Raw genomic sequence first — 6901 nt, forward strand, 5'->3', positions numbered from 1 at the left:
CAAAATATTAATAATCATAAAATATATAAATTGATTAGGAAAATTTCGCAATCCAGCCATATCCTTGGATGTTAAATTTAAATATTCTGTGCATTTTGACAGCCATTTCTTGACAGAATTTTCCACACGATTTGAAGAGTGTGTATTTCCCAACTTTTCCTTTCAGACAATCAATCCATTAATAAAGTTCAAAATGAGGTGTGTGTTTTATATAATATCAAATTTTAGGTCTGCGAAACAATTAAATGTAATTCATCTTTACAGACCCATTCCAAGTATATTAACACAATCCCTGTTTCACAGGACAATGTTTGGTATTTTTTTACTACCACAAATTGACAATACATTGTTGAATGATGAATGGACCAGTCCAGAGTGAAAATCCTGGGTTTAGATCTCTGGGCTGGCTTTATTCCTCTTGGTCATCGCAATTACCCTGTTCGAGCAAATGCTCCCTAGAAAAAACACAGCAGAAATATATGAACTTTCAATTTCCAAAATGCTAATGAATCAGCCACTGAGTGGTAATAGGGAAGAGAGGAATTCAAATATAATTGTCAAACTGCATTAGGATTATAGTTTTAGTGCAACATGAACAACCATAATTTCCCATGTAGTTATTATCATGAACAAAAAAGAAGGTATTATCTGAGCATAACAATACCTATATCTTTCGCACAGCCGTGCCAAGGAATCTGCACTAGTTCGAGATGCAATATCCGCAATTGTAATACAATTTGATAGATTTACACTATCTGCAAGCCTGAACTCGCACAATTCTTTCAAGGTGCGAGCATCAGTTAACACAGCCGAATGGCCGCCACCAGCTGCCAGCCTTTTGACCTCCCCGACACACCTTGAAACACAGATTGAAAATTTTAGCAACAATATGTGCACAATAAGAAGATTGTAATTTCTAAGACATAGCGCACCAATCAACTGGTGAAGGGGGCCAGGCATATGTGGATTTCCTATCTGGCCGCCTGACCATAGGTATTGTATCCCCAACCATAAATTCTTCCATCACTCATGGAGATGAGCGTGTGAGAGTGACCACAGGTAACAAGCCGTACACCATTAGGGATGACCAGGACCGGAAGATTGCGCAGCAGTATATCTGATGTATTCAGAGCACAGGAAAAGAAACCATTCTGAGGACCCAGTCCAAGCTGCCCTGCCTGGCCACCACCCCACGTGTACAGAGCTCCTTTTACAGTTAAAGCACAAGTATGAACTCCACCACATGCCACATCACTTATGGCTATACCATCAAGCGCAACTACCTGCCTCGGAAGCAGCTCTTTGTCGCCACTCTGCAAAGAACAATGGCCAAGCTGTCCCTTGTTTCCAAGACCCCAAGTATACCTAGAGAATCAACTATTAATTCCAAGTAAGGTGAGAGTCCAGACCCAGATCTCAGTGTCATAAAAGAATAAACATCTACCTTTTAAAGTAATTCAAATGCAAATCAAAACTAGGTGGAACAAATTGAAGAATCTGCTGTTAGCATAGGTCAAAAGAGTCACACTAAGGAATCTACTTTACTAACTTCAGTGACATGAAAATCTGAATGCCTTTATTTTCGGTCATCAGAATAAAAAGATAGAAACACATTTTGAGCCCAGACTTGTGCAGTGCCAGAATTATAAATTCCAAATTCAAATGTCTCTATTCAGATTTTGGAATACATACCTTACTAAAAAGCAGAACAGAAAGTAGAATAACTGTCATAACAGAAATTTGGATTCACAGTATTTATGTTTCAATGTCTTTATTTATCATTATCTGCAATAATCCTTTTAATACAGAATCCTAAACGAGGAAATCACCAGACTTATTGGGTTTGTCTATAATTTGTTCACAAAGAAATGTATGCATATAATAGGTTTGATCATTCTATAGCATTTTATGATTGCCACTTTTCTCATTCTTATTATTTTTCATACTGGTTCAAAAATGTAGCACGATGCCTATCCTAAAGATTAATCATCCAATTTAAGTTTCATCTAGTAATTCATTGAAATTTTCTATTAACTGGAACCAACCAGTTTCTACATTTGAAATTCTGAATGTATAAGGGAGAAGTAGAAACAGATATAGAAATAATATCCAATTTCTAGCATTATAAGGGAGAAGTAGAAACAGTATGAAAGAAAAAAAAACTGAATCTAAGAGAGAACAAAAAATGAACTTAAAACAAAATTTTGCATGGGAAATATTCATTTTTATGCCTACTTGAAAAAGATGTATTAACATGGCTCCATTTTATATAGAGTATAGACATGTTTCAATCTTTATACCGCATTGTTCATTGATGACTTGAAAGTTGTTATTTGTTACAGTGGAGATCTCAGTCAAAAATTAGTGCAAAAGACATATCAAGCAGAAGGATCAAGATCAAGGATACAGGTTAATGACTTCAAAGAGTAAGATTTGGCAGAAGTGCCTCTGGGTCAATCATAGAATGGAAACAAATATAACACAACTCAAGTTGATTTGTTCCTATGGTTGCTCTCATCTTCCAAGTTCCAAATGTAATTATTCCAGGTCGTGAGAATTTCAATTTCCTAATCCTAGTTGTCACATGAGAGCAACCATTAAAATTTGATGGTCAAACTGCTCGGATAACTCTGGTAAACAAGGTCCTCCCAGATCACTTACACATCACCATCTTCAGATATTGCTGCTGTGTGGTATTCCCCGCATGCCACTTGCCTGATCTTCACAAGCTCAGGGGGTTCATCTAGGAACTTGGCAAAGGCATTCAATACCCGAGCTCCCTGTAATCCTTCAGAAGTGACACCCCTGCCAAGCTGGCCATACTCATTGTAGCCTGGTTTATCAAAAGAGTAACATATATCTAGTTAATACCTTGTCAGAGATTCCAAAAGACATGCAGTTGGATTTCTCCGACACTTGGCTTAATCCTAATATGCTTCTCTATTTTATGTTTACTTGTTCTTTTTATGTTTTTATCCATAATAATCCTTTTGTATGCATACTCTGCTCCATAAAATAATATTTATTATATATCCCAGAATCTTTAGCCAAAACACAATGCTTAACAAGAAACAAAGAAACAGCTCATGTACTCAAGCATTAGAAACCAACCAACATTTTGAAAGCATATGAGTGTTGAATAATTACCCCATGCTTGGAGTAAGCCTTCCTCAGAGAGAGCCACTACATGAGCTGCTCCACAGGAAACTTGGCATATAACCTACAAAGTAAGAAACTGTTGATATATACAAAAGTAAAAAATATTCAAAATAGAAAAATAAAACAGACAAAAGACTAGAGATGCAATTGTATTTCAAACACACAACAACTACAAGATCCCCATGGATTCTAAACTCTTATCTCGACTAAAATACTAAATGCAAGGGAATGCAGGTGACAGATAGACAGAAGTTAGCAATATATAGGAAAAAAAGTGTTTAAATCCATAATCTTTGAATCCTAGTAGTATGCAGAATAATGCCTTCAGTCAATTTTCAGAACCTCGAACAAAATGGTCCATTGCCTCCATTAAAGTTGTAGCACCAAATGGCACTATCAATCATCAAGTTTAAATAGTTTCAGGATATATAAAGAAGACAAGAAACTCAACGACTAAACAAAACCTACAAGTCTATGACTTGATGTAATGTGAAATCCCAAATTAATGTCCATAGACTGAGGTAGATTTGGTCAGAACATCTATAAGAAATACTTATTAGACTATATTTTTATGACTACAAATACTTCCTGATATGTGGATCTTCTGGTAATCTAGACTCACTATACACTCAAGTTTCAAGTCATCACTGTTTTTAGGAGGAATCAACTTCGTGACCAACAATCACCATTTAGATAATTCACACACACACACACACACACACACACACACACACGATAATGTTATAATATTCCATTTGAAAATATTGTGTTGACATCTATGAAACACTACAATGGTTAGGAAAATGCAAGAATCATACAATCAAACTGTGTCCAGAACCAAAATCCCTAATTTAGAGGGTTCGCATTCACAATATTATGTGTTTCCATAAAACTCTACAAGGGTTAGAGTTATGCAAATAACAAAGAATCTAACTGTGTCAAGAGCAAAAAAATCCCAATATTTCACTAATATGTCATGGAAACCCAGTAAGTTGATGAGGTAATTGGCCATATAAGAATTCAAGGCATGTGAATACCGTATTTGAAGCAAAGGCTCCCCAATATAGACGAGGATGGTTTGATCCCTGAATAAAGAAAGAAGAATCATGTTAAGGATGAAAGTGAGAGACAGGAAAATTGTGGAAAAACTATAAAACAAACTAACGAAGTCTACCTGATTTTGTCCCCAGATCCAAAGCCTGCTTCTGGATGATGTGCCATCATTTTCTCGAGGTTCTGCAATAGCAGCAGTGCAATGTGCTCCACAGGAAACCAATTTCACATATTCTGTTTGCAATGACTTGACTTTTATGGGATGCTTTCTTCTCTCCTCTGTACCATCTCCCAACTGACCAAAATCATTAGCACCTTTTTTTGGAAGAATAAGAGAAAATAAAGAAACAGGTTAGTCACTCAGCTGAAAAAGGTCTTTTAAAATAAAGGAATCTATCAAAAGCAAAAGTCACTTTGGTTGATCCATGCTTCCTTCATAAATTTATCCAATAAAAGTTCATAAAATCTAAGACAAATCAAGGTGATACTCATGTAACAAATTTGCCAAGAAATTTTCAATAATGGTCAATTGGACATTGTGGTCATATATCCATATAAGGAAGCTTATCAACAACTCATAATTTGGTACTTATCTAAGAATATAAGGAGACCAACATCTTTTGTGGATTCTCTAAACCACATTATCACAATCTATGAGATCTTGATCAAGAGAAACTACCAGCTACTAATATTTCCTCTTTTAGTTCTTATTACTTCTTAGGTTGATACAGCTCCATTATTTACTAATTTTAGCAAAATGAGTATTGATTTCATTAAGACACGTGCCCAACACATTGGGTGGTTGACTCATCTAGAAATTCCCAACCAAGGAGGCATCAAATATTAAATGTGCAAGAATTATATCATCCCATGGAATAAGCAAGAATATAGGAACAATTAGCAAAAGTGCTGAGGGATGTGTGTAGAAGGATCTTACTGGTTTCTTGGCCCCTTTTCCCTTCTTCCTTTTATCCACTTTAACTTCTCAAACAAACTTTTGAAAACAGAACTGTGGATTGCATGAATGTTGGTAAGCAGTTGTGGTCCTTTCAAATGTCACATTTAAGTTCTTAATTTTATCATGACATCATAATATGTATTACTAGATACTATATTGTTATATACTTCTTTGCTGATATTTTATTAATTTCGGAACATTAATTCAAAATATTCAAGATAGGATAGGCAATCATAGCATACATTCACTGTTTACTATCTTAACAATCTTCAAGCTACAGTTAAAGTTGATACCAGCAAATATGCGTTTTGCATTTTCAAGTTACAGAATTTTTCATTCTAATCAAACCAAAAGGCTTAAGAGAACAAGGTACAATCGCAAAAAGCCAAAAACACAATACAAGCTTAAAAGGAAAGCACTGCAAGGGAGAGACACCAACCCCATGTGAATAGAGATCCATCAGAAGCTACTGCTGCAGTGTGTTCTCTGCCACAAGAAATATCCAACCATCTGAGGATCTCTCCTCCAGCACAATTAAAGAGCTTCGATGGAAGACTCTTCGGAATCCTCAGGTGGCATTCTTTGCCCTTCCTTGCTGTCTGACCGTTGTGATTATAACCCCAGATATAAATCGCACTCTTGGTCGGAAGGTTGACAACCCGGACATCACAAAGTATTTCATCAATATCCATTTTCTATGCGACTCGTGAAATCACCTAACTTTCCAGAGAACGATTAGCAAAACGCGCAAATCAAAACCAATCTCGAGAACCAAAAGAAAGATTAAAAAATATAAGAAAAAAAATTAAACATGAATTCAAAGAGGCATAAATTATTTTAGAGCGATGAGCGGAAGAACAACCTATTGCGGTCTAGGTCAAAGACCTTCTCTAACTATCGACTTGCAAAATAAAAACTATAATTTTCTTTGAGCTATCGCAAGTCATCAAAATGAGCAAAAAGACATCTGCCAAACATCCTACGCTAAGAAACAATAAACCGTGAATAACAAATGAATCTGGGAGACGAAAGACGAAGTTAGATCCGCCTTGCTTCAAAAATTCATCGGACAAGCCACCAACTAAAGTTTTGGAAGCGAAGGAAAGAAATCCTCGGCTCCAAACCACCAACAACAAAAGAATCGTTTAGATCGAAAGAACAAAAACCGCAGGTGGCGAATAGACGTGGATTTGCGCAAACCAAGGAAGAATGGGTGGGATTCTCGGTTACCTGGGAAAGAAACTCGAACAAATGGGTAGCAATTGATTCTTAAGGAGAAGATTTCGTGCAGAGGCGATTCCGAGAAGCAGGGAACAGGGCAGGCACCGAACCTCGCGCGAGGGAGGGGCGAAGAGATTCCCGTGATCTGCCAAAAAGAAATATAGATTCTATTTGAGCAATTATCATATTCGCCCCCCGAGTATCCATAATTACTAGTTAGAATTAGGCCCGAATATCAGGCAGCTCCATTAGTACCATAGAATAGATAATGGTCATTAAACATAAAAGTCTAGAGGTCTTAGCAAATAGCAAATTGATGGAAGTCAACGGAGATTATTGTTGACCGTTGGTAGATAGAAAAGTACAAAAGTGCTTGGTAGGATAATGAAAGCTTAAGAAGGTCAAAACTGACCAAATATAGATAAAAGAGATCTTAGTCGAATCGTAACGAGATCAAGGTTGACAATATATTTGGCACGTGATGTAATATTCCAAAAAGTGTTAACAAGA

At 36.4% G+C, this 6901-nt stretch overlaps 1 pseudogene; it reads right to left on the minus strand.

Moving 5' to 3' along the window:
• Positions 1-216: 216 nt before the first annotated feature.
• On the minus strand, positions 217-6508 carry LOC141826824 (ultraviolet-B receptor UVR8-like; annotated as a pseudogene).
• Between the last annotated feature and the right edge of the window lie 393 nt (positions 6509-6901).

This window comes from Curcuma longa, chromosome 4 (genome assembly GCF_044706935.1).
Source record: "Curcuma longa cultivar G26 ecotype Majalengka, Jawa Barat chromosome 4, ITB_CL_G26_1.1, whole genome shotgun sequence".
NCBI classification, from domain to species: domain Eukaryota; kingdom Viridiplantae; phylum Streptophyta; class Magnoliopsida; order Zingiberales; family Zingiberaceae; genus Curcuma; species Curcuma longa.